At 41.0% G+C, this 21,487-nt stretch overlaps 1 pseudogene; it reads left to right on the plus strand.

Annotated features, from left to right (window-relative positions):
- The first annotated feature begins 20,277 nt into the window (after nt 1-20,277).
- Nucleotides 20,278-21,459, plus strand: LOC101710869 (egl nine homolog 1 pseudogene; annotated as a pseudogene).
- Nucleotides 21,460-21,487: the final 28 nt, after the last annotated feature.

A 21,487-nucleotide genomic window follows, 5' to 3' on the forward strand; every position in this document is an offset into this window, starting at 1 on the left:
ATGGGTTGTGTATATATCACTGTGGTATGATTCTTTTAATTCTTTTGGGAAGATACCCAGCAGGGGAATAGCTGGGTCAAATGGGACTTCCCATCCTAGTTCTTTGAGGTATCTCCATACTGACTTCCACAGTGGTTGCACCAGTCTGCACTCCCACCAACAATGGAGAAGGGTTCCTTTCTCCCCACAAGCCCACCAGCATTTGTTATTTGTTGATTTCTTGATAGCAGCCATTCTTTCTGGGGTGGGGTGGAATCTCAGGGTTGTTTTCATGTGCATCTATTGAATGATGAGTGATGTTGAACATTTTTTCATATATTTGTTTGCTGCTTTTACTTCTTTGAGAAATGTCTGTTCATTTCAGATGCCCATTTTTGAATTGGGTCTTTAAATTTGGAGGGGGGGGTCTGATTTTTTTCAGTTCTTTATATATTCTAGATAGTAGACCTTTGTCTGAGGTACAGCTGCTAAATTTTTTTCGCATATTGTAGGTTGTCTGTTAGCTCTGTTGGTGGTTCCTTTTGCAGTGCAGAAGCTTTTTAATAAGATGAGATCCCAGTTGTTAATTCTTTCTGCTAGTTCCCATGCTGCTGAGGTTTTGTTCATGAAGTCTTTTCCTATGCCAATGTCTTCAAGAGTTCTACCTATCTTATCTTCCAGCAAGTTTAGTGTTTCTGTCTTAATATTTATATCTTTAATCCACTTCGATCTTAGTATAGTGCATGGTGATAGGTATGGGTCTAGTTTTAATCTTTGGCAGGTTGAAATCCAGTTTTTCCAACATCATTTATTAAACAGGCTATCTTTCCTCCAATGATGGTGGTTGGCTCCTTTGTCAAAGTTGAGGTGGATGAGCATGTCTGGAGTTGTTTCTGCATCTTCTAATCTATTCTACTGATCCTCAGGTCTGTTCCTTTGACAGTACCATGCTCATTTTATCACAGTAGCTGTGTAGTATAGTTTCAAGTTGGGGATTTTGATATCCCCAGCTATGTCTCTGTTGCTTAGAATTGCTTTAGCTATTCCAGGTCTCTTTGGTCCCAAATGAATTTTTGGATTGTTTTCTCTAGTTCTGTGAAGCATATTGTTGGAATTTCGATTGGCATTGCATTTAATCTATATAGTACTTTGGGAAGTATGGCCATTTTCACTATATTGGTTCTTCCTACCCAGGAACAAGGGATATCTTTCAATTTTCTTGTATCATCTTCAGTCTCTTTTTGCAGAGTGCTGTAGTTTTCAGTGTAGAGGTCTTTTGCTTCCTTTGTTAGGCTGATTCCTAGATATTTCAGTTTGGGGATGCTATTGTAAATGGAATTGTTTCCCTAATTTCTCTCTCAGTGAGTCTGTTATTTGTGTACAAGAAGGCTATTGTTTTTTGAGTGTTGACCTTGTATCCAGCTACTCTACTGAATCTGTCAATTAAGTCTAGAAGTCTTCTGGCGGCGTTTTTTGGGTCTTCTATGTAAAGTATCATATCGTCAGCAAATAATGACAGTTTAACTTCTTCTTTTCCTATCTTTATTCCTTTTCTTTCTTTCTTTTTTCTAATTGCTGTGGCTAATGTTTCCAGAACTATATTGAACAGGAGTGGTGATAGTGGGCATCCTTGTCTTGTTCCTGATTTTAGTGTGAAAGTTTTCAGTTTTGACCATTGAATATGATGTTGGCTGTTGGTTTTTCATAGATAGCCTTAATCAGGTTAAGATAAAGACCTTCTATTCCAATTTTCTGTAGGGTATTTTTTTTTTATCATAAATGGTTGCTGGATTTTGTCGAATGCTTTTTCTGCATCCATTGAGATGATCATATGGTTTTTGTTATTGACTCTGCTAATATGGTATATTACATTTATTGATTTACAAATGGTGAACCATCCTTGCATCCCTGGGATAAATCCGATTTGGTCAGGGTGTATGATCTTCTTGATGACCCTCTGTATTCTGTTTGCCAGTATCTTGTTGAGGATTTTTGCATCTATGTTCATTAGGGAGATTGGCCTGTAGTTCTCTTTTTGGGCTGGGTCTTTCCCTGGTTTTGGAATCAAGGTAACACTTGCTTGCAGGAATGAATTTGGGAGTATTGCTTCCCTTTCGATTTCCTTGATGAGTTTAAATAGTAGTGGCATTAGTTCTTCTTTAAATGTCTTGTAAAATTCAGCAATGAAGCCATCCAGACCTGAGCTCTTCTTTGTTGGTAAATATTTTATTACATTTTCAATTTCACTCATTGTAATTGAGGTGTTTAGAATTTCTATATCTTCTTCATCTAACTTCGGCAGTTCGTATGTATCTAGGAATCTGCCCATTTCTTCTGTGTTTTCCATTTTATTGGAGTAGAGGTTCTCAAAGTAGGTATTGATGATCCTCTGGATTTCTGTTGGATCTGTTGTGACCTCAACTTTTTGATTCTTAATTGCATGTATTTGTGCCTTTTCTTTTCTTTTTTTGATAAAATTGGCTAAAGGTTTTTCGATTTTATTTATTCTTTCAAAAAACCAACTCTTTGATTCATTGATTTTTTTGTATTGTTCTCTTAGTCTCCATTGCATTGGTTTCTGCTCTGATCTTTATAATTTCCTCTCTTGTATGAGCTTGGGATTCATTTTGCTCTTCTTTTTCTAGGAGCTTGAGGTTCTGCATTAGATTATTTATCTGAGTTCTCTCTATTTTCCTAATATGGGCATTCACTGCTATGAATTTCCCACATAGAACTGCTTTCATTGTGTCTCATAGATCTCTGTATGTTGTACTGGCATTTTCAATTCCTTGTAGAAACTGTTTAATTTTTTCTTTAATTACTTCTGTGACCCATTGGTTGTTCAAGAGGGTGTTATTCAGTTTCCAAGTGTTTGTTGGGGTTTTGTGGTTTCTTATGTTATTGATCTCCAATTTTATTGCACTATTGTCTGATAATATACAGGGGGTAACTTCTATTCTTTTACATTTACTTAGACATGTCCTATGAGCTAGCTTGTGGTCTATTCTGGAGAATGACCCATGTGCAGCTGAAAAGAATGTGTATTCTGATTTTGTGGCGTGGAACACTCTATATACATAGAATTTCATTGTTAATTTTTTTCTAGTTGATCTGTGAATTTGTGATAGAGGAATGTTGAGGTCCTCCACTACAATTGTGTTAGTGCTTATTTGGTTTTTCATGTCCATTAATATTTGTTTTGTGTAGTTGGGGGCATTCATATTTGGTGCATATATATTTAGTATTGTCATCTCTTCCTCTTGGATTGTTCCCTTTGGAAGGATGTAGTGACCATCTTTGTCTCTCTTAATTAGTTTTGGTTTGAAATCTACTTTGTCTGCAAGTAAGATTGTTATGCCTGCTTTTTTCTGGGTTTCTGTGGCATGGAGAACTATTTTCCATCCTTTTACTTTCAGCCTATGAATTTCCTTTTGAGTTAGGTGTGTTTCTTGTATACAGCATATTGCTGGGTTTTGCTTCTTAATCCATTCTGTCAGTCTATTGCTTTTCATTGGTGAATTGAGGCCATTAACATTGATAGTTATAATTGAGAGATATTGACACATCCTTGTCATGATGTTTTACTGTTGTTGGCGCTTTTATTTCTTATTTTCCCCCCTTTCGCTTTAGTGTCTTACCTCGTGTGGTGCCTTCTCTCTGCTGGGCCTCATGGAATTGTGACCTTCATTGTCTTTTTCTAGGATATTGCTTAAAATTGTTTGGAGTGCTGGTTTGGTGTTCATGAAATTTCTCAGGTATTCTTTGTCTTGAAAGTATCTAATTTCCCCATCAATTTTGAAAGATAATTTTGCTGGATACAACAGTCTAGGTTGGGAGTTATTTTCTTTTAGGGCTTGAAATACTTCACTCCAGGCTCTCCTTGATTTGAGGGTTTGTGTTGAGAAGTCTGCTGTGATTCTGATGGGCTTTCCTTTGTAGGTAGGTGATTTGTTTCTTTTCTCTAACGGCCTGTAGAATTTTGTTCTTCTGTTGGATTTCTGGGATCTTGACTATTATATGTCCAGGTGTAGTTTTTTTTTGATCATGGCTAGTTGGAGTTCTATATGCCTCACTTATCTGTATGTCCAATTCTCTACCTCTGTCTGGGAAATTTTCTACTATTACTTCTGTGAACAGATTTTTTTATGTCAATTGTACTTGCTTCTGTTTTTTCATGGACTCCTATCAGTCTTATGATTTTCTTCTCTGCATCATCTGGCAGCTGTTGGATTGGTTTCTTATAGTCTCTTACTATCTTTAAGAAATATCTGTTTCCATGGTCCTTAACCACAATCCTGTCTTCTATATCTGATATTCTCTCTTCAGATTCTCTTAGTCTGCTCTACATGCTTTCAATGGAGTTTTTAATCTCCTGAATATCTGTTTGAATCTGTTTCATGGATTCCATTTCTTCCTGATGTTGGGAGATCATGTTTTCCATTTCTTTCTTATGCTGGGCATTCATGGCTTCCATCATGTTTCTGATCTCATCTATTTTCTTATATGTTTCTGCTCTGGAGCTTTTAATCATGTCTTTCACTCTGCTCACCAGCTCTGTATTTATTGGGGCGATTATTACTGTTTTGAATTTTTCCAGAGCCTCATGCATCTGCTTTGTTACTTCCTGTGCTATCAGTTCAGGGTTTCCAAGTGGTTGCTTATCAGACTTTTCCACCTCATTTCCCCCAGAATTTCCTTTCTGTGATGTGGAAGCCTGTGTTTGTGCCTTGGTTAAGCGTCTTCTCATTTTTGGTTTTGGTACCGTCCTTGGTTTAATTCCTGGGTTGATATTTCAAAATTGTTTAATGTAGGTATCTTTGTTGCTTATGTTTAAAACCCTTGTGGAATGATTTTTTTCAGAGATGTCTTCCAGATATAGCTTGTTTTTGGGTTTTGAGACTCTAATGACTCTGAAGCTATTTTATTTTCCTTATACCAGGAAGGAAAACTCATTAGATCAATCACAACATGTTAGCCCAAATGACATAGTCAGCAATACCATAGCATCAAGCGCAGCTTAGAAAATGTCAATTTGTGGTAGTTATTAATCTATCTTATTCAACCATGTGAGTTAAATTAAAACTGAGGACCAACCCACCATAAGTTTATAATGAATAAACTCTTCAATATAGCATCTTTCCCCTTTGGGATGGGGAGTTAAAAGGAGTTGGGGAGGGAGGGACAGGTAGAAAGAACAGGTAAGATTAGCGGTGAGGCCAGAAGACACAGAAAGATCACACAAACTCTAAGAAGTTGTTAAAGGCAAGAGGAAAAAGCAGAATGAAAGAACAAAGATGTGAACAGAATCAGCTTACAGCAACAGGGAGGCTAGATACCAAATTTACTTTCCTTTAAACCTAATGGTAAGAGAAGGAAAAAGAGAAGAAAAGAACAATAGGGGAGAAATCCAAATTCAGTGCAGAAAGGAACAAATGGGGAGATGAGGAGCAATGTGGGACAGTGAGAGAATGAGTGAGAGAGAGAAAAAAGAAAAGATAAAAGAAAGAAAAGTAAAAATTTGAAGAGCAAAAAAAGTAAAAATTAAGAATTAAAAATAAGACAAAAAAAATTTTTTTTTCTTTTTTGCAAATAGCAATAGAAATTATGGGCCTCCTTCAGGGTATATCTCTGCTGTCACAGTAGGCAATGTAGGAATCCATGCGCATATACAAGTCAATGAGTCTCAGCAAGCCAGCAGCAGACCAAGTACAGTGGTCTGATGTGCCTTTATTGTAGAGATTCTCTTTACTTTTCCACTGAGCTTCAGTTTTCATTGAGGAGCCTGAGAGGCCCTCTTTCTGTTACTAACTTCTGCTCTATCTTTTGGTGCTCAAGATAAGGGTCTTTATAATCTCCTGTGCCTCTGTAGTGTGGGACCAGGTAGCAGAAAAGCCAGAAGGCCAGAGGCACACAGGTTGGCGGGGGGGGGGGGGAACTGGGCCTTGGAGGCACCTGCGGGGCTAAGTGGACCTCACTGCAGCATGGGCGGGGCCCAGGACGGCAGGAGAGCTTCAAGCTGCTTGTCTCACCTGGCTGGTCATGCCTTGGAGAGCATCAGATCAGTAATAGTAAATCTTATGTATGAAGAGTACAAATTAAATTTGGAGATAATTTTCTTATTTTTCATTAGGATAAAAGGACAAATGGTTGGGTACAATGATGATAAAACACCATTGATTCTGTCCAGTCCTGGAATTTTCTTGAGTCTCCTTCAGAGTATCCTCCAAACAGAGCAGTTCTCTGACCTGCAAAAGTGAAGGCCAGCTTCACTTTGGAGTCACCATGGCACTGGGGCCACCATCCAATTGATCAGGTTGGATCAGATGAGCTAGAAAGACAACCAGTGAGGTACCCTGAAGCCAATACTCTTTAAACAACTTTTTAAAAATTAGAAATATCTTAAATAATGTTGGATATGTAGGGTTAAATAAAATATATTATTAAAATTAATTTCACCTATTCCATTTTACTAAGGCCACTAGAAAATTTTAAATTATATATGTGGTTCAAATTATCTTTCTATTGGCCATTGCTGCTCTCATCCCTCCCAAGGCCCTAACATCTGCCCTTATGTACATCTAAAAGTAGACACAGGTTCTCATCTCATCAAGGGCTAAGAATAGAGGGGGTATTAGCTCATTCTAAGTACATGTCAGACTCTGGAGACGCATGCCAGTATTTCATATGTTTGGATGAACACTAACCAGTCAAAAAATGTGCTTGCAAGCACACACACACACACACACACACACACACACACACACACACACACAATGCACCCCCTGCCATCAATAGTAAGCAGGCAATAGTAAATGATCCAGAAACTGTTTCTTTTGCATTCACAAAGTTGTCTGCCAGATCTGGAGCCAGATGAGTGACCCTGCATGGGTTATTGCTATGTTGTCCTTTTATCTTTAGTTCACAGAAGTGCATCTGAAATCTGATCTTAGTGTCCCTCGAGCTGGTAATCCCTCTAAAACCACAAACACCTGGTACCACTGCAGAGTTACTAGCCATCCTCTTCTAGCTTTATGTGCTTGCCAAAGTCTGAAGCTCAAAATATATTAAGCACATGCTAAAAGAGCATTAGGAAACCCTACAGATGTGGACAGGATAAAGATAGTCAACATCTACATGGCCCCTCATTCCCTATAGAAATATCACAAATCGCTGCTACTCTCTTAAATGGGCAGTATCACTCAGAGATGGCATTCCTCTAGTCATCTCCTGCCTCATGCTTTCTCAGACCCTATGCCACCTTTCCAGTGACCTATACTGGCCCCTCAGTAGGACAGTGAGAAAATCTGGGTGGCAGGCCAGATTTTGATGCTAATTCATTTTCTTTTAAGCAAAATGAATAACTTCCTTAGACTTCAAAGTTCTTAAATAAATAAGAGGGTTGGACATGATTTATATAAATGTCTTTTTTGGCTCTAATATTCTATGACTGGACTGTTCTCTTAGGACTGCTGTGGCTTTAAAGGTAGCGGCCCTCCACACACTGCCTACTGAAGACTGGGTGGGGGACAGCTTCTGATAACAGCACATAGAAGGAGAGCTCATGTCTGGAAGTGTGGGAGGTGAGGGCTTGTCCTGTGACAGTGATAGAAGATTTGCAGCACCTGGAACATCATGAGCCACTCTGCCAGAAAACTGGTGAAGCCAGATTCAATCTCCATTGTTTCAGTTCCAGAAAAACTCCAGAGTATCTTCAAACAGCCTCTGGCTCCACTGACTTCTCCTGAATTGCCTGAGAAAAAGATCCCAACTTAGATATAAAACTGATTATCAACAATTAGTTCAGCTGCTTACTATCTGACTTAATCTTGCAGAGCACTCAAGAGACAACCCATTAACTTTGTTGTTGTTTGAATCTGATGACTATACCAAATGTAAAACATTCAGCCAACACTGATTTTTCTCATTGAAAATTATAGTCTACTCTTCTGTTTCTGTCATACAACAGTGATGGAAGTAATGGCAGATGTTTGTTAAAGTGTGAAGAACTTAACTGGGTAGTGGTGGCATGCACCTGTAATACCAGCACTTGAGATACTGAAGCAGGAGCATCACCACGAGTGTGAAGCCATCATGGGCTACATAGTGAATTGAAGGCCAGCGTGGACTACATCGTGAAACCCTATCTCAATACACACACATATACATACATACATACTTAAAAGTTTTCCAAAAGAAGCTTACACTTTTGCCCTGAAGGTGGGAGAAAATATAAGCACTAAATTGAATAATACAAATTCCAAATGTTCTAAATTCTTAACTTATATAATCCCCAGAAAAATGAGCCTATCTTCTACTTCTCTTTCAATTCCATTTTCTCTCTCAAGTGGGACAAGGTAAGGAAAATGAAGTAAGCAACTTTTGTTCTTTTCCTTGCTTTCTCTGTTTCACACAAGTATTGGCTAAGTCCCACTTACCTGTCCTGTGCTAGATGCTTTCATCTCCATTATTCATTTCATCTCTTTTAATTTTCATAATGACTCAAGAAGGTGGAAAGTATTCACCACAATTTACAAATGAGAAAAAGAAGAGCTGATATGTCAGAGTGAGAAATGTAAAGCCAGGATTCAAACACCTGTTTCTCTGACTCCAAATTCTATGCATTTCCACATTGGGGAATGCATTTGATTTTCCCTCTTCTTTAAGGTGTAGTTTCTTCTTGTGTGTTTTACACAGAAGCTGTCAGGACACTTAGTTTTTCTGAATACTTTCATTTTACACTTCATACCGTCAGATTTTATTGTTTGATTGGTTTCTTCCCCTTTATAAGCCAAATCTATATTACAACTGGTTTGTCACTCTGTAGCCTCAGTTTTCTCATCTCATCTAATGGATTGGGAGCTCTTAACCTGGTGTTCCATGGACATGGTGGGAACTCCTGGTGGACTCAAGTATGATCCTCTAGGAACTTTGCAGAACTGTGTGTGCCACCTCCTCAGAAGTTCTGTGATGCAGAAAAAGTTACTTGTCACTGGAACAGATGGTCTTTAAAGATTCTTTTTAATTTAGAAACTGTGTGAACCTTGTTCACAAACTGCAGAAACTCTTAAAATCCATGGGTAGATGCAGATCAGCAAAAAATGTTTCTATCCTGGGGAAACTCAGTACATACTTGATGGTAATGATGGAGATTTCCAAGTTTATCTTTACCTCTACTTTCTTGATCAATCATTGAGAACTTTATTGGCCAAAATTATGCTCAACAAAATTCAAGAACTTGCTTGGTAATTCTAAACTCTTGGGTATTTTGTGTCTGTGGTATGTTTTGTCCAATTAACTAAATTGACCCTTACCAAACATGTAAAAGAAAGTGTACAGTTCTTAATGGTGAAGGTTTGCAGGTCTATAATAAGCATCTTTCCTAAGATTTTATATGTGTTCCTCTTTATCATTTCAACTGAAATTCACATAGGATTTTTACCTAATAACTGAATACCAAAGCTAAAGGAAACTCCAGTTCTCTCCGTTGGATCTTTTGTATATGGACAAGGAAGCTACCAGGAAAGTGAATCATCCAAAAGCTCTCAGGATGCTAATGGGAGAGCTGGAGCTACAATTTACCACACTTTCAATCCAGTGCCCCCTTACCCTATTTTCACCTGGAAACTCCAGCACTTCATTTACCCTCTTCAGCTGTTCAGAAAAAATGCAGACCTAAAAACATGAGCAGTGAAACCAATGTGAAACCATCTGGCAGTGAAGAGCCAAACCTTTATAGTCCAAGAGTTCACACATCTACAGTCAGAGTGAGGGCCTAAGGGTACGGAAAACAGTGGAGCACGGATTATTTGGTAAAGGTCACTGAGAGTGAGATTTGTAGACAGGTGTCCTTTCCACAAAACTTCCCAACTCTCACCACTAAGCGAGCCCAGAGCCCATGGCTGGGCACATTGCCAGACAAGAGGCTTGTGCCAGGAAAGCAGGAGGAAGGGAGGGGACAGGGAGTGGTACCCTTGGGGTCTGAAAGTCCATCAGGAAAGGAAATCCAATTTTCAACAAGCCTGGGAATCTCCAGTGTTGCCAGCTGCTTCACTCTAGTCCTCTATTAGGAAGCAGGAAATGTACACCCCTAACCTTACTCAGAACTTCAGCATCATGCGCAATTCCTGTACACATTGGATCCTGGAATTGGTCTGTGATGATGACTCATCACTGAGGATAAGGAGGCTCCTAGCATCTTGGATTAATGTGTGAACTCATTCTGTTATAGAGAGATTTCTTTCAACTCATCACTTCACCACCCTTCCCAGTGAACTAGTCCTTACTAGATTTACACTTTTCTTCTTCATGTTACATTCATTCCAAGTGCACCTGACTGGGGGTCAAGCAAAGCCTCAGTCAGGTACTGCTACTTTCCTGAAGGCCCACACTAGGAGATGGGGGAACAATCTGAAGCAATGGCAGTAGGAAGTTCTCCTTTTATGACACAAGCCATTCACTACATTTACAGTCATTTCCTTGTTCATCCTTACAACTGTGTTACCTGAGAGGGACTATGTCCACTCCTACTTTTCACATGGGAAAATTGTGGCTTAGGAAAATTGCTAGTGAGAGGCTAAGCCAAATTTCTTAAAAAGTATCCCACACTGTGCTTATCCTCAGTAACTCCACTCCTGAAACACTGGTCCATGGGCTCACATGCAACGGGCTGAAGCTGGAGGTCCAGCCCTCTGTGGTCCTGTAACTGCCCTATTTACACTAGTGTGTCTTGCTGAACATAAGCTCTTCAAAAGCAGGGCTCAGTGACCTTTGGAAACTGCCCAGAGGCTGGTATCAGAAGACCTTGAATTAATGGTCATGGAGTGAATAAAATAAGCTTCAAAGGGACACTAGGTTCTAAGTCTGAGTGTTGAGGAGTATTTACTGTATCATATAAAACAGATACTAAGTAAATAGTTTAGCCACCTCTCCAGGAACACGTCTAGTTCTAAAGAGTTTGTAGAATATCCTCAGCTTTAGAATAAATTCTAGAAAATACAAGATGGTTGCAATGGAGAATCTTGACTGTCAATTTCATTAGATTTTACATGTCTAGGAGATAAGAAAAGCACACTTCTAGATGTTTCTGGGTGGTTCATAGAGGCTTGACTTTGGTGAATATTTGATCCCTGGCCCCTTCCCCTCTGGCTCTCTTCCACTCTCTTTTCTTCTGGGCACCATGAGCTGATAAGCTTTCCTTTGCCATGCCCTTTGCCATGATGCCAAATGTCTAGGATTTGGTGCCAGAAGACCATGGAATGAAACTTCCGAGGTGATCAAGCTGGGGTCATGATCACAGACCATCTGCGTGGGACCCTTACAGTCAATGAATTCTACTCAGAAGTTACAGCATGCATCTCAGGGGACATGTCTCTATGGGAATGAGGCAGAGATGAGAGGGGTACTATGATGAGCTTACTGTGACTGGAGCATTGAAAAAGAAAAGGTATGTACAGAAAACATAAGGAAGAAGTAAAATAAACCAGTGCCTAAATAAATGAGAATGCAGAAAAATAATCATAGGGACATAAAGGGGAATGAAATAGAGAGGATGAACAGGACTGTCTGGTATCCAAAAAAGAAATCATCTGATGAGGTTTGGAAAAAACTGGGATGTGTGTGAGTGTGTATGTGTGTGTGTGTGTACACGTGTGCAAGTAGGAAGTGGGGGGGGAAAGGCAAGTGGCAAGGAGATGGGAGAACTTCTTATCAGACAGAGATGCATGGTCTGGTGTGCTTTGTAGTATTAAATTTGAAAGAAACACACTGGAAGGTCACAATCAAGCCCATCAAGTCATCCCTGCAATTGGAAACCTGACTCGGAACTGGAGGGAAAGAGTGGCCACCACTATCCTGGCTTTTACTCTGTCTCAGGGTCTTAGAAGAGGCTCCTAGACAGGAGCATGAGCAGTGTGGCTATTTTGTTTTATAAACACTCTTGGCTATAACATCAAAACCCTAGGTGAGTTGTCCATCTCATTACAAAGCAGATCCAATCTTCCAATCTCTCTCCTGCTCCAATCTCATAACATCTTTCAGGATGGCAGGAGATGGGTCTCACTGTGCAGGAAGCCAGTCAAATGCTTTATACCAAGAGCCTTGTAATGGGGTCAGTGATGAGAAGATAGGAGAAGAGGAAATGATTAGAAGATGAGAGAAAAAGAGGCACTATTTCCTTGTTATTCTGGGTCCCTGGGTCCTCTGTCCTAGTTCCCTACAACTTATATGGTAGTATGGACCATTTATTCCACAGGACTTCATCCCAAATGTGCTTCTACTAAACTTAACATTCTCATTTTTTTTGGCTTTGTGAAAGTGGGAATGAGTCTGGATAACATACGTTAGTTTGTTCACAATTAATGTTCAGAAAAGCAAATAAACACAGGCTAGTATAGACTGATGGGCTATCCTATGGTGATCAAAAGCTATGATAAATAAATTTTAAAATTTGTTATTGTAAAAGACAAACTGACATTAATTTTCCTCACAATATTCACCTTCACATGGAACACACTGATGCCAAGATCTTGCCACTTTCTGAAGCAGTTCTGAAAGTCTTCTTTTAGCTCTTATGAGGTATGATCATAAATACAATGAATGTTGCTGATAAGTGTTATCCAGTGGAAAGGAAGGGTTGTAAAAACATTGTGATATGTGCCCATGTCTAGTCACTTTCTCTTTGCTGGGATAAAATACCCTGTATCTACAACTTAAAGGAAGAGTGGTTTATTTTTGATCATGTTTTTATTAGTCCATGTTTGGAGTACATTATGTTTACATTCATATTCGGAAGTGGAGAACATGTACTTAACATATCTTGATTCTTTTATTTCCCTTCCTTGCCCACTAATTTCCCTCCCTCCATCACTAGATCCCCTTTCCCTCATTTTCATTATTGTTTTAGTTCATGCTTGTAACATTAAATACATTCATTTAGTTCATGTTTTCAACATATTAAGGTTACATTCATTCATACATGTACTTGATGCATCTTAAATCCTTTTACACTCCCTTCCCTTCTTCTCCTCTCCCCACCCTCAGCCTCTTGGCCCATGTTATGACTTGTGTCTAGATGTCCCCCAGAAAGCCTCAGACAGTCATAGGTGGGGCTTTACAGAGGTGACTGCTATCATGAAATCAACCAATAACAAATGCTGGTGGGGTTGTGGGGAAAAACGAACCCTCATTCACTTTTGGTTGGAGTGCAGGTTGGTGCAACCACTGTTGAAATCAGTATGGAGATAAATCAACTAACTACGATTAGAGGTCTCATTTGACTTCTTCCTGCTGAGTATCTTCTGGGTATCTTCCCAAAAGAATTAAAAGAATCAACCTGCCACTCCTGGCCCAGAGGAAGGGGCTTCTGAGCCACTGTCCCACCACTCCCGGCTTAGAGGAAGGTGCTTCCAGGCCACCATCCATCCTGCCACTCCCAGACCAGAGGAAGGGGCTTCTGGGCCACCATCCATCCATCCATTCCTGACCCAGAGGAAGGGACTTTTGAGCAGCAGTCCCACATCTCCCAGCTCAGAGGAGGTGAGCCAGGTGGGTGCCAAGAGCACCCCCCCAGGTCAAAATGAGAAGACACATAAATAAGTCTCAAAACCAGACTTCCAGGTCACCAACGGCAACCCCAAAGGGAAATTAGATGGAACACTCTGATACGTAACCACCTGGAATCCCTGAACGGGCAACAAAAGAGGATCTGGAAAAAAAAATGAAATCGGAAAACCCAGATGTACCCTGCAAAACAATCTTTCAAATTTGATGGAGAAATAAGATACTTTCATGACAAAGAGCACCTTAGGAACTTCATGATTACCAAACCAGCACTCCAAAGAATTTTACACAATATCCTAGGAACAGACATTGAGGATCACAACCCCAGGAAGCAAAGCAGAATGAACCAATCGGGCACAACAAGAAATTAAATGTAAAGGGGGAGAACCCAACAAAAAGAAAAGGTCATGATCATGATAAGTCAATACATTTCAGTTATAACCATCAATGTTAATGGTCTCAATTCACCAATCAAAAGAAATAGACTGTCAGAATGGGTCAAGAAGCAAAATTCAACAATATGCTGCATACAAGAAATACACTTAATTCAAAAGGAAACTCATAGACTGAAAATTAAAGGGTGAAAAACAATACTCCATGCAATGGGAACATGAGAAAAAGCAGGAGTAGCTATCCTCTTTGCAGATCAAGTAGATTTCAAACCAACACTGATGAAGAGAGACAAAGAAGGACACTACATCCTTGTAAAGGGAACAATCCAACAGGAAGACATGCCAATCATAAATATCCATGCACCAAACACTAGTGCACCCAACTATATAAAACAAATGCTAACAGACATGAAAAGTCATATATGCACTAATACAATTGTAGTGGGGGACCTCAATACCCCACTATCACAAACAGATAGATCAACTAGACAAAGTAAGTAGTGAAATATAAGAACTCAATCAATCTCTTGAACAAATGTACTTCACAGATGTTTACAGAGTGTTCCACCCCACAAAATTAGAATACACATTCTTCTCAGCTGCACATGGGTCATTCTCTGAAATACACCACATAGTCACGCATAGAACATGTTTAAGTGAATGCAAAGGAATTGAAGCTATCCCCTGTATATTATCAGACCATAGTGGGATGAAATACTAGATCCATAGCAAAAGAAACTGGAAAAATTTCATAAACATGTGGAAATTGAACAACACACTTCTAAATAACCAATGGGTCACAGAGGAAATTAAAGAAGAAATCAGACACTTCCTTCAATTAAATGACAATGACTATAAAACATATTGGAATCTATGGGACACAGTGAAAGCCATCTTATGAGGGAAATTCATAGCAGTGAATAGGCATATTAGGAAAACAGAATGAGACCAATTAAACAGTCTGATGCTGGACCTCAAGCTTCTAGAAAAAGAAGAGCAGGACAACCCCAAAGATCATACAAGTGAGGAAATTACAAAGATCAGAAGAGAAATCAATGCAATGGAGACTAAGAGAATGATACAAAAATCAATGAAGCCAAGAGTTGGTTCTTCAAAAGAATCAATGAAATTGACAAACCCTTAGCCAACCTTATAAGAAAAAAGAAAGAAAAGGCCCAAATCCATGCAATTAGGAATGAAAAGGGTGAAATTACAACAGACCCAGCAGAAATCCAGATGATCATCAATACCTACTTCCAGAAACTATACACCAATAAGATGGACAACACAGAAGAAATGGACAGATTCCTAGATACATATGAATTACCAAAGTTGAATGAAGAAGACCTAAATATTATAAACAATCCAATATCAACCAATGATATTGAAAACATAATTAAAAACTTAACAACTAAGAAAAGCCCAGGTCCTGATGGCTTCACTGCTGAATTCTACAAGACATTTAGAGAGGAACTACTGCCACTACTGTTTAAACTCTTCAATGAAATTGAAAGGGAAGCCATACTCCCAAATTCATTCCTGAAAGCAAGCATCACCTTGATCCCCAAAGGAGAGAAGAACCCAACTGAAAAGGAGAACTATAGGTCAATTTCACTAATGAACATAGATGCAGAAATCCTTAATAATATACTGGCAAATAGAATGCAGAAGATCATCAAGAAGATCAAACACCCTGATCAAGTGGGATTCATCCCAGGGATGCAGGGATAGTTCAACACATGCAAATCAATCACTGTAATACACTATATCAATACAGCCAAGGACAAAAGCCATATGATTATCTCCATAGACTCAGAAAAAGCATTTGACAAAATCCAACATGCATTTATGATAAAAAAAACCCTACAAAAAATTGGAATAGATGGTCTCTACCTCAAGCTGAATAAAGCCACCTATGAAAAACCAACAGCCAGTATTATATAAACATGGTCAAAAACTGAATTCCTTCACACTAAAATCAGGAACAAGACAAGAATGTCCACTATCACCACTCTTGTTCAATATAATTTTGGAAACATTAGCCATTGAAATCAGACAAGAGAAAGAAATAAAAGGAATAAAGATAGGAAATGAAGTCAAATTGTCATTATTTGCAGATGACATGATACTATATATAGAAGATCCCAAGAACTCCACCAAAAGTCTTCTAGTCTTAACCAAATTTAGTAAAGTAGCTGGATACAAGGTCAACACACAAAAATTAATAGCTTTCCTCTACACGAATAATAGACTCACTAACAGAGAACTAGGCAAATAATTCCTTTCACAATAGCATCCAAAAAACTGAAATACCTAGGAATCAATCTAACCAAAAAAATCAAAGAAGCTTTGTAGTATAATTTCAAATTGGGGATTGTGATACCCCCAGGCATGTCTCTGTTGTCTAGAATTGCTTTTGCTATTCTAGGTTTCTTCTGATTCCAAATGAATTTTTGGATTGTTTTCTCTAGTTCTGTGAAGTATATTGTTGGAATTTCAATTGGCATTGCATTGAATATATATAGTAGTTTTGGAAGTATGGCCATTTTCACTCTATTTGTTTTTCCTACCCAGGAACAAGGGATATCTTTCCATTTTCTTATGTGATCTTTGATCTCCTTCTTCAGAGTGCTGTAGTATTCAGTGTAGAGGTCTTTTGCTTCCTTTCTTAGGATGATTCCTAGATATTTCATTTTTTTAGATGCTATTGTAACAGGAATTATTTCTTGAATTTCTCTCTCAATGGGTTTTCTATTTGCATATAAGAAGGCTATTGTTTTTTGAGTGTTGACCTTGTATCCAGCTACTCTACTGAATCTGTCAATTAGGTTTAGAAGACATTTGACTGAGATTTTTGGGTCTTCTATGTAAAGTATCATATCATCAGCAAATAATGACAATTTGACTTCATTTCCTATCTTTATTCCTTTTATTTCTTTCTCTTTTCTAATTGCTATGGCTAACATTTCCAGAATGATATTGAACAGGAGTGGTGATAGTGGGCATCCTTTTCTTGTTCCTGATTTTAGCATGAAAGTTTTGGAATAGCTTAGAAGATGCAGAAACAACTCAAGACATACTCAGCCACCTCATCTTTGACAAAGGAGCCAACCACCCTCACTGGAGGAAAGAGAGCCTATTTAATAAATGGTGTTGGAAAAACTGGATTTCAATCTGTCAGAGATTAAAACTAGACCCATACCTATCACCATGCACTATACTAAGATCAAAGTGGATTAAAGATCTAAATATTAAGTCAGAATCACTAAACTTGCTGGAAGATAAGTTAGGTAGAAATCTTGAAGACATTGGAATAGGAAAAAACTGTATGAACAAACCTTCAGTAGCATGGGAGCCAGCACAAAGAATCAACAACTGAAATCTCATCATATTTAAAGGCTTCTGCACTGCAAGAGAAACTACCAACAGAGCTAAGAGACAACCTACAATGTGGGTAGAAATATTTAGCAGCTGTAGCTCAGACAAAGGTCTACTATTGAGAATATATAAAGAACTGAAAAAAGTCAGACCCCCGAAATTCAAAGACCCAATTCAAAAATGGGCAACTGAAATGAACAGACATTTCTCAGACAAAGAAGTAAAAGCAGCAAACAAATATATGAAAAAATGTTCAACATCACTGGTCATTCGAGAGATGCAGATGAAAACAACACTGAGATTCCACCTCTCTCCACAAAGAATGGTTGTTATCAAGAAATCAACCAATAACAAATGCTGGCAGGGGTGTGGAAAGGAACCCTTCTCCATTGTTGGTGGTAATGTAGATTGGTGCAACCACTGTGGAAATCAGTATGGAGATACCTCAAAGAACCAGGACTACAGATCCCATTTGATCTAGCTATTCCCCTACTGGGAATCTTCCCCAAGGAATTAAAAGAATCATACCACAGCGATATGTGTGTACCCATGTTTATAGTGGCACAGTTTGTAATAGCTAAAGCTTGGAAACAGCCCAAGTGCCCATCGACTGGAAACTGGATAAAGAAGATGTGTTTTTTTATAAAATGGAGTACTACTCAGCCATAAAAAAGGAGAAACTAGAGACATTTATAGCTAAATGGATGCATACTGAGTCCACACTCTTAAGTTAAATAAATAGGACACACATGTATAAATACCAAATAGTTTCTCTAGTGTGATAAATCAAAAGTGTAAATAAGGATGAAAATGATTAAAATGAATAATTGACAATTTGAAATAAGAAAAGGTCCAATTGTTTGGGGATGATGGGAGGGGAAGGGGAAAGGGAAGAAGTAAAGCAAAAATTATGAGAAAAAATAAATGGAATCAAAGCCTGTGTAAATTGGAATTGTGGAGGGGGTGAAGGGTCCACAGGTAATGGGAGAAAAAATAAGAACTAAGATACATCATGTTCTGGTACAAACAACCAATGATAAATGTAAATATATAAATATATGTGTATATATATCAAAGACCTCTTCTCTGAAAACTATAGCACACTGAAAAGAGAGACTGAAGATGATAGATTGAAGATGATTGAAGATGACTGAACCTTCCTTTGACTAGCATGGCAGAGCTGTCACTAGAAGGATGCTTGAATGAAGACTGAGGTGGAAACTGGCTGAACACTCTGAAGAGTGTATTTGTCTTCTAACATCAAGCTCTTCTTAAGACAATGTTAAGGGCTTTCCAGGACCTGTCTGTCAGCAGAACCTCAATGCACTTTCTAGGCCAAAGGGCTATTCATGGTACAGGCCTCAAAGAGATGTGCTACAGAAATCAGCAATGCAGAGAGCCACATTGGGATGTGATGGGTATTGGAAGCAAGGCAAAGTGTGGAGTACATTGCCCACCTCACAGAGCTCTAGCTGCTTTCTCTGAGAAAGAACTGCACTGTATATTGAACTTTCAATAGAATTACAAGGGAGAGCTGGTGCTACAAGGATGCTTGAATGAAAACTGAAGTGCAAATTGCCAGACAATGCTGAAGAGTTTGTTTGGTTTCTACCATCAAGTTATCCTCAGGACAAAGTTGAGGACATTCCTGGACCCGTCTTTCAGCAGAACCTCAAAGCATTTTTTAGGCCAAAGTGCTATTCTCAATACAGGCCTCAAAGAGACATGCTACAGTGATCAGCAATGCAGAGTGGCAATTGGGATGTGAATGGTATTGGATGTACGTCCAATTGTGCAGTGCACTGTCAAACTCACGGAGCTCTAGTTGCTTTCTCTGAGAAGGAAGTGCACATTATATCGTAACATTCCATTGATTTGAATAGGAGAGCTGGCGCTAGAAGGATGCTTGAATGTAACCCGAAGTGCAAACCGGCAGACAACTCTGAAGAGTGTGTTTGGCTTCTAACACCGAGTTCTTAATAGGACAAAGTTGAGGAATTTGCCAGACTCATCTTTCAGCCATACCTCAATGCACTTTCTAGGCCAAAGCGCTCTTCACGGTATTGGCACCAGAGATGTGCTACAGAAATCAGCAATTCAGAGAGCCAGATTGGGATATGAACGGGATTGGATGTAAGTAAACTTGTGGCGTGCACTCTCCAAACTCACAGAGCTCTAGCGGCTTTCTCTAAGAAGAAACGGCACTTTGTATCCAACCTTCCACTGACTTGCACGGGAGAGATGGCGCTAGAAGGATGCTTGAATGGAAACCGAAGTGCAAACTGCCGGAACACTCTGAAGAGTCTATGTGTCTTCTAACATCAAGTTCCTCTTAGCACAAAGTTGAGGACTTTCCGGGACCTGCCTTTCAGCAGAACCTCAACGCACTTTCTAGGCCCACGTGCTCTTCATGGTACACGTCTCAAAGAGACGTGCTACAGTGATCAGCAATGCGGAGAGCCAGATTGGGATGTGAACGGTATTGGATGTACGTCCAGTTGTGCAGTGCACTGCCAAACTCACAGAGCTCTCGCTGCTTTCTCTGAGAAGGAGCTGCACATTATATCGTCACCTTCCATGGACTCGCATGGGAGAGCTGGCGCTAGAAGGATGCTTGAATGAACACTGAAGTGCAAACTGCCGGGCCACTCGGAGGAGTGTGTTTGGCTTCTAACACCGAGTTCTTCTTGGGACAAAGTTGAGGAATTTGCTGGACCCGTCTTTCAGCCGTGCCTCAATGCACTTTCTAGGCCAAAGCGCTCTTCATGGTATTGGCACCAGAGATGTGCTACAGAAATCAGCCATGCAGGCGAGTGGCGCCGGCCCGCGCGCCCTGCCCCCGTGCGCCCTGCTCGCCGCGCGCGCTGCCGCAGCCCGGGCGGCGGCCAGCCGGGTCCCGCGGGCCGCCATGCGGGCGGGCGCTGAGGGTCTCCGGAGCGCGCGGCCCGGCATGACGCTCCGACGGCCCCTCTGCCGCCCCGGGCCGGCCGCCCGGCCTGCTCCGCCATGGCGAGTGGCAGCGGCGGGCTCGGCGGGCCGAGCGCCAGCGAGCGCGAGCGCCAGGACTGCGAGCTGTGCGGGAAGATGGAGAACCTGCTGCGCTGCGGTCGCTGCCGGAGCTCTTTCTACTGCTCCGAGGAGCACCAGCGTCGGGACTGGAAGGAGCACAAGCTTGTATGCCAGAGCGGCGAGGCCGGGCCCAAAGGGGCTCCCGGGGCTGGGGGAGCGGCCCGGACAACGGCGGGGCCGCGCGGGGACGGCGCCGATCCCGCATCCGCGCCCGCCCCCGGGGACGCCGCCGGGGGCCCCCAGCGGAGGCCGCCGCGACCGCGAGGCGCCCCCGGCCCGCCCGGCGTTCTTCTTCGCCGCGCCCCGAGCGCACCCTGCTGAGCCCCGGGGAGGCACTGACCCCTGGCGGCGGCACAGGGGGACCGGGGGACCGCGGCCCCACGGGCAGACGAAGCCGCTGCCCGCGCTGAAGCTGGCGCTCGAGTACGTCGTGCCGTGCATGCACAAGCACGGCGTCTGCGTGGTAGACGACTTCCTGGGCCGCGAGGCCGGGCAGCAGGTCGGCAAGTTCACGGACGGGCAGCTGGTCAGCCAGAAGAGCGACTCGTCCAAGGACATCCGGGGCGACCAGATCACCTGGGTGGAGGGCAAGGAGCCTGGCTGCGAAACCATCGGGCTGCTTATGAGCAGCATGGACGACCTCATCCGCCACTGCAATGGGAAGGAAGCTGGGCAGCTACAAGATCAACGGGCGCACGAAGGCCATGGTTGCTTGTTACCCAGACAACGGAACAGGTTACGTTCGCCACGTGGATAATCCAAATGGAGAGGGAAGATGTGTGACACGTGTATATTATCTAAATAAAGACTGGGATGCCAAGGAAAGTGGAGGTATACTTCGACTCTTTCCAGAAGGCAAAGCCCAGTTTGCTGACATTGAACCCAAATTTGATAGGCTGCTGTTTTTCTGGTCTGACCGTCGCAACCCTCGTTAAGTACAACCAGCATATGCCACACGGTACGCAATAACTGGTATTTTCATGCAGATGAGCGAGCGAGAGCTAAAGTGAAATATCTAACAGGTGAAAAAGGTGTGAGGGTGGAACTCAATAAGCCTTCAGAATCGGTCGGTAAGGACGCCTAGTGTGGCTCACGGCCCAGCCATACCCCTC

Source organism: Heterocephalus glaber, unplaced genomic scaffold, assembly GCF_053883595.1.
Source record: "Heterocephalus glaber isolate CG9 unplaced genomic scaffold, H.glaber_assembly_v1.0 deba00001497, whole genome shotgun sequence".
NCBI lineage: Eukaryota > Metazoa > Chordata > Mammalia > Rodentia > Bathyergidae > Heterocephalus > Heterocephalus glaber.